Raw genomic sequence first — 6742 nt, 5'->3', positions numbered from 1 at the left:
ACTATTGAATTCATATTTTTAGTGTAATCTTAAGACAAAAAAGAAGGCTTCAAAAATATAAAGTGTCCGGACACCCGATCCCCCATCCTACTATTGGGCACACAATCCGGATCGTGTTCCAACCCCGGCGGATTCAGTACCAATTTCTCCCGAAATTTTCCCTTCGGCAGATATCGTTCTTGTTTACGTATACGTCATGTGGCCGGTATACGTGGCCGCCGCGCGCGATACCTCAAACTACGGGCGCCCTCCCAGCCCCCTGAAGCTCCCCCATTTTATTTATCACCATGGAGCTTCTATGGAGTATCTGTACGTTATATGCAAATGTTATTCAAATGAGGCTTTTCCGCGGGTGCTACCTTTCCGTCTATATTTATACGTATTTATTTGTCTATGCGCCCCCCCCCCATATTGTCAGATCCGCGCATATGCGCTGCCGAGGGTGACGTTATAATGAATACACGTAGTCAATCTGAACCAAAACCGCCGAGGAACCAAAATCTGCAAACCAGGCGGAAATGGTTCCAAGCATGAACGATATCTGCCGGCGGATACGGTATCCGCCAGTGGAACCAAATCCGCCGCTACACCGGCATGGCAATATTTTCCCAGACGTCAAAATTGAAATCAGTAGCCATGGATCGCCCATTGCTCTGTTTTCGCGAATCTCTTTTCTTGACCGTGATTTTTTTTGGGGGGGTAGGGGCATGACCCCAAGTCCCCCCCCCCCCCCCCCCCCCATCAACGGTTGGGCATTTGCATATGGATTATAAAAAAAAATGTAGCACATTATTATGGAAGGTAGCCTTTAACTTGCCAATTATATTTTGAATGCATTGGCCTCAATGATATCGCTTGAGTTGACAAAATTCATTATCATAAACCCATAAACTTTTAATTGCAAGCTGAGGCGGGCCGGCTATTATCATCGCATCGTATTATAAATTACATCATTCGCGACGGTGTAAATTTACAGCCGTTCTAGTATGTAGAGCGAGAGGGAGAGAGTTTTTGTTAACTACCATTATGGGTTTATTTTTGTTATTTATTGGTTGGCACTAGATATGAAGCTTTGTCATTTATTTTTAGGCATGCGAAATTGAAATGCAATCAGCTTGCCCTAATAAAAATTATTGATTGTCATGTTACTACTATTGTCGGAGAACATCTCCTTGGGATAGTACGGCAAGGATAGGCCCCATAGAAAATGGACCAAACCTTGTTTTTCATAAAATATACAATATTTTTTATGGTTTCTTGTCAATTCAAGTGTGCTGATTCCGAATCTGAATGATGCCACTTTTGTAACCTTGAGCATTTTCCGCAAATTGGCAAAATCCAATATAGCCGCCAATATGCAAATTGCCCGCACATTTGATTTTAAAACAAGAGCACTATTATTGCATGTGTTTGTGATCTATGGGTGGAATACTGTCTGAAAAAATGATCATTAACAAAACATGTCATTTTTATTACTATGTAATGTGATAAATACTGTATTGTGATATTCAAAGTGGCTGTCATAGACCCCTTATATTGGGTACAATAATTATAAAGAAAGTGGACAAATGAGTTTGACAACATTTGGATTTTGCTTGACTATAAATAATTGCGAAATATTGGTGTAACAATGTCTGACAATATGATTTCTAACGAGACATAATCACATATCCTTTGCCATTTCGGTAATCAATGCTGTATTTTGAAATTCAAAGTGGCCGTGAAGAAACTGATTTTCACAAGAATAAGAACCATAAAATGCATTTAATTTTGATCTACGAGTAAAATATGGTCTGAAAACATGTGTTTTAGCGAAAAATAATTATTATATGAGTTTAATTAATACTGTATTGTGAAATTCGAAATTGCCCCTATAGGCCTTAACAATACAATATAAATGGGGACGATAATTTTGTAAGAACTTGGATTTGCATGCTTGATATGAAATCCATATAATTTTGTTTTATGAGTAAAATACCTATTTTAAATGAAATATAGCATTCCTTCTGCCATGATAAAAACTGTATTTTGACTTTCAAAATGGCCGCTATATACAAGCCTTAACTAAATTATCACATGCGTATAGAGAAACTACTTTTCACAAGAAATGAGAACCATAAAATGCGTGTAACTGTGATGTTTGAGTAAAATATTGTCTTGAACATGATTTCTTACTAAATACATCACATATTGGTCATGAAGGTGATGGTAAATGCTGTAATCTTGAAATACAAAATGGCTGCCGCCATGGCCCTAAAAGTATCATACTGGGACATAATTTTGACAGAATTTGGCTTCGTTAACTATAAATATTGCATGTACACTAATTGTGATGTAAGAGTGAAATTATTGTCTAAAACCATGGTTTCTAACGAAATATATCATACCTTGTATCTTTAAGGTGATAAATGCTGCATTTTGAAATTGAAAATGGCCGCCATTGGCCCTTATCGTATATGTAGGCCTACAATTTGAATGGGGAGAGATAATTTCCACAAAAGGGCATATTGCAGCCATTTTGAATTTTAGAATATTGTATTTGTCACCTAAAGAACACAAGAAATTATATATTTCGTAAGAAATAAGGTTGTCAGAAAGTATTTCACTCATGCAACACTATATAGTGCAAAGCCAACTTCTGTTGGTAATTTTGTTAAAATAATATGTCCCAAATCACATTGTGCATAATACCGTCATTGCCTGTAGCAGCCATTACTTTACAAATACAGTATTTATCATCTACCTGGCAGAAGAAAAGATATATTGTAAGAAATTATGTTTTCAGACAATATTTTACTCATAGATCACAATTATATGCATTATGGTGCTAACCCCTGTGAAAATTGGTTTCCCCGTTCGATTGTATATACAGTCAATGTCTATGGCGGCCATTTTGAAAGTCAAAATACAGTATTTAACACAAACATGAAATCTGAATGATATATTTCGTTAAAAATTGTATTTTAGGCAGTACACTGTTAAGGCTTTTGTCGGCCATTTTTAAGTATAAAAATACAGGATATATCTCATACATAGCATATTGAATAATAAATTTCGTTAACAATATATTTTAGTTAGTATTCCACTCGTTTATCTTAACATCTTTTTCAAGAGTATGTTCTAGCGTATAGCATGTCATCGTACTGTGTTTTATTTTCACTGAGGGAGCCACGGTCAAAGTGTTTAGATCTATAGAGATTATTAGTTTACACTGCAATATTCGAAAGAGTCATGAGCTGATCATGGAAAAAAAAAGAAGAATTGTAAACTAGAAATTGGAACTACAAATAATGTAAAAACTCATTTGTGGAAATCGATGTTTTATTGTTGGTCCGTTAATCGCAATTAATCTACCTATATGTACCGACAACAATGAGAGACGCCAGGAACTTTTGTTCACTGGAACTTAATTTATAGTTCTCGTCCAGGGTAGAAGAGGCATAACCTTGTTTTTTCATATACAATATTTTTTATCGTTTCTTGTCATTACGAGGGTGCTGATTCAAAATCTGAATGAGGCCACTCGTGTAACCTTGAGCATTTTCCGCAAATCGGCAAATTTCAATATGGCCGCCAAAATATGCAAATTACCTATGAAAACTACATTGGCTATAAAATACATGTAATTATGCTGCAGGAGTGAAATACTCTCTTCATTCAAAATGGCCACCATACCCTATTATGTACGAAATGAATGGGGAAAATTAATTTTCACAAAAGTGAGCACTCGCTAATATGCAAGTTAATGTGATCTATGCGTGAAGTAATGTCTGAGAACATGATCCCTTTCGAAATATATAATTTGTTATGTCATGAATGTGATGATGTATTTTGATATTCAAAGTGGCCTCCAAACGCCATAACACTATTATGTACAATGTGAATGGGGAAAAAATAACAAGAGCGAGCACTAAAATGTATTTTATTAATCGTCTGATCGTCAGCACATGATATAGGGCACGCATGGCAATGTTGCATTGTGTCTGGTGAAATGGCAATTACAAGAGCGATCGATTCTAGAGAGGTATATGAAAAATATATAGGGGGCTTTTTAGAGTCATGAAAGCTGTTAATTGCATTATGTGCAAGGAAGCGAGGCCATAATCATGATCATAATAGCTTTTTTCAGTTCCATACAATGCTGCAAACGAATTTGAAATCATTGGATTGTAACGTCGATATAATATGTATGAATAATTGATTACAAAATGACCACTTAATCTTAAACGTAACATCTCGATTTCGTAGATATTCAATTCACAAAATTAATAATCAATTTCATTATTTCAAAGCCTTCGGAAGTTACGTCGGTTGTAATTTATAACAAATCCAGATAAGATTTAAAAGTTCTCCAAAATTTTATTTGAGAATATAAAACTTTAAAAATTTATTATCTTAAATTAGCTAGCAAAAATTTCGACATTTTTATAACAAAAATCCAATTTTGTGATAGATTTTGACATAATATTCAGAAAATAATATATTTCACTCTTTTTTTTTTTTTTTTTTTTTTTTCTTTTCTTTTCTTTCCGTCCTTTTCTTTTATTTTCCTGTTCGTGAATTTTTTTTGGGCAAACGCCCTCAAGCCCCCATCTGTACGCCACTGATTTTGGTGGTTATTGTTTCAAAATGCAGTAGCAATTGTAGCGATAGACATTATAAGGAGGGGGTGGAAGTGGGATGGGTTAAAGTTAAATGGCAGTCAGTTAGCGTATAAGTCAAACGTGCGCTGAACGACAACAATAGCATGAGCAATTGGTGTGAAGCTTTCGAGCGCCTATTGGTGCAGAAAATAGGCAATATCTGCTGATGATTTCGAAACAAAGAAAAAAAAGGCTAATCTATCATCGAGCATTGCATTCCCTCAATTTCCCTCCGCCAACTGGCCATTTTACCCTTTCTCGCATTGGCCTTTATGATTGATTAGGAAAATTTACGAGAAAGTAATTTATTTAAAAAAAAATTAATTCACTGTAGAAAATGGGGATTAAAGCTCTCATTCCTTAAGGTGCTTTTCAAATGAATTATGTATATGTTGTATTCAAGGATCGACACGATAATTGGACGTCATTATACACAGAAACTCCGGGCAGAAACTTAACCATGGTGAGTGACAAGCCCAAAATTTATCATATAGCCATATACATGATAGAGGTAGCGATTCGGAGGGGGGGGGGGGGCGGTATGATTATTTTCTGGGGAATTTTAACCTGATACTGAAGACTAGTTGTTTTTGTTTTTCGTTTTGTTTGGCTAATGAATAATTGTGTGTATTTTGCAGCATCTACTTTATTTCACTTAATGGTAAATACTACTAATTATTTTGAAATTGCTTCCTCGCTCGTAACGCTCTTGTGTAGGAAGAATTCAAATTACTTAGGGTATTATCCTCAATATCCCCCACCACTTCCACCACCATTCTCTTATCGTTAAGAAATTGACACCGTACCTAATAACCGTTTGACTATTGTTCCATGCGAGTACCTTTAATTTATATAGTGTATGCTCATTACTATCCACTTATTGAGATAAACTGGGGATCTAACGTAGAAAAAAATCCCAACAACCGCAACTTCAAGGTCAAGTCCACCCCAGAAAAAAATTCATTTGAATCAATATAGAGAGAAATCAAACAAGCATAACGTTGAAAAATCTTCAAAATCCGATTTGAATTAAGTAAGGTCATGTTTAAGTTTCACTTATTTTTCACCAAACGGTTAAATGCACAACTCAGTGATATGCAAGTAAGAGAGTCGATGATGTCCTCTCCTCCTAGTGAATAGTGGCACTATTTATTTTGTATTTATTTAATTTTTTACAGATTTGACAATAATGATCATCTTGGCTGAACCACAAAATGTTTAAACAATGGTCATTCCGCACATTAAGGGAAGAATTAAGCTTTGTTTCACACGACAATGAGAAAATTAAAATATTTTATATTTCATGTAATGAGAAACAAAATAAATAGTGAGTGGGGATGTCATCAGTCACCTCGTTGACATACCGACCAGGATATATGACTGTTTTATGAAATTATGCGGAAAAAAATGTGTGTATTTGGCAGCATCTACTTTATTTCACTTAAGTAAATTTTAAATACTACTAAACATTTTGAAATTGCTTCCTCTCTCGTAACGCTCTTGTGTAGGAAGGATTCAAACTGTTTAGGGTAACATACTCAATTATCCCCTACCACTTTCACCACCATTATCTGATCGTAAAAAGAATTTGACACCATACCTAATTACCGTTTGACTATCGTCAAAAGTTGGGATGTCATCAGTCTCCTCATTTACATACCGACCAGGATGTATGACTATTTTATGAAATTATGCGGAAAAATGTAACAACTGTCTTATTTTACATCAGATTTGGATGAATATTTCATTGTCATGCTTGTTGGATCAACTTTTTGTTCGGGGTAGACTTGCCCTATAATTTTGAGTCATATATGGTACTAGATTAAACAAAATTAATAGATGCGGGGGGATTGTCCATACAATATCATACGACATGATATATTTTTGCCGGTTATATCTTCCAGAGTATAGTGATTTCGAAATCAGAGTGATTTAGATCTTACGAGTCAGCGCAGCGAGCAAGAAAATCATACAGGTTTTTTGTACCAAAAGTATTATTTCATAATCGAATTACGTAAAATAGTACACTTCAGTATCCAACTTACAGCACGTGTTTGTTTTAAAAAAGACATGTCTTAACCGTCATGCTAACATGATTT

Source organism: Lytechinus pictus, chromosome 3, assembly GCF_037042905.1.
Source record: "Lytechinus pictus isolate F3 Inbred chromosome 3, Lp3.0, whole genome shotgun sequence".
NCBI classification, from domain to species: domain Eukaryota; kingdom Metazoa; phylum Echinodermata; class Echinoidea; order Temnopleuroida; family Toxopneustidae; genus Lytechinus; species Lytechinus pictus.
Note: the sequence above shows the minus strand (reverse complement) of the source record.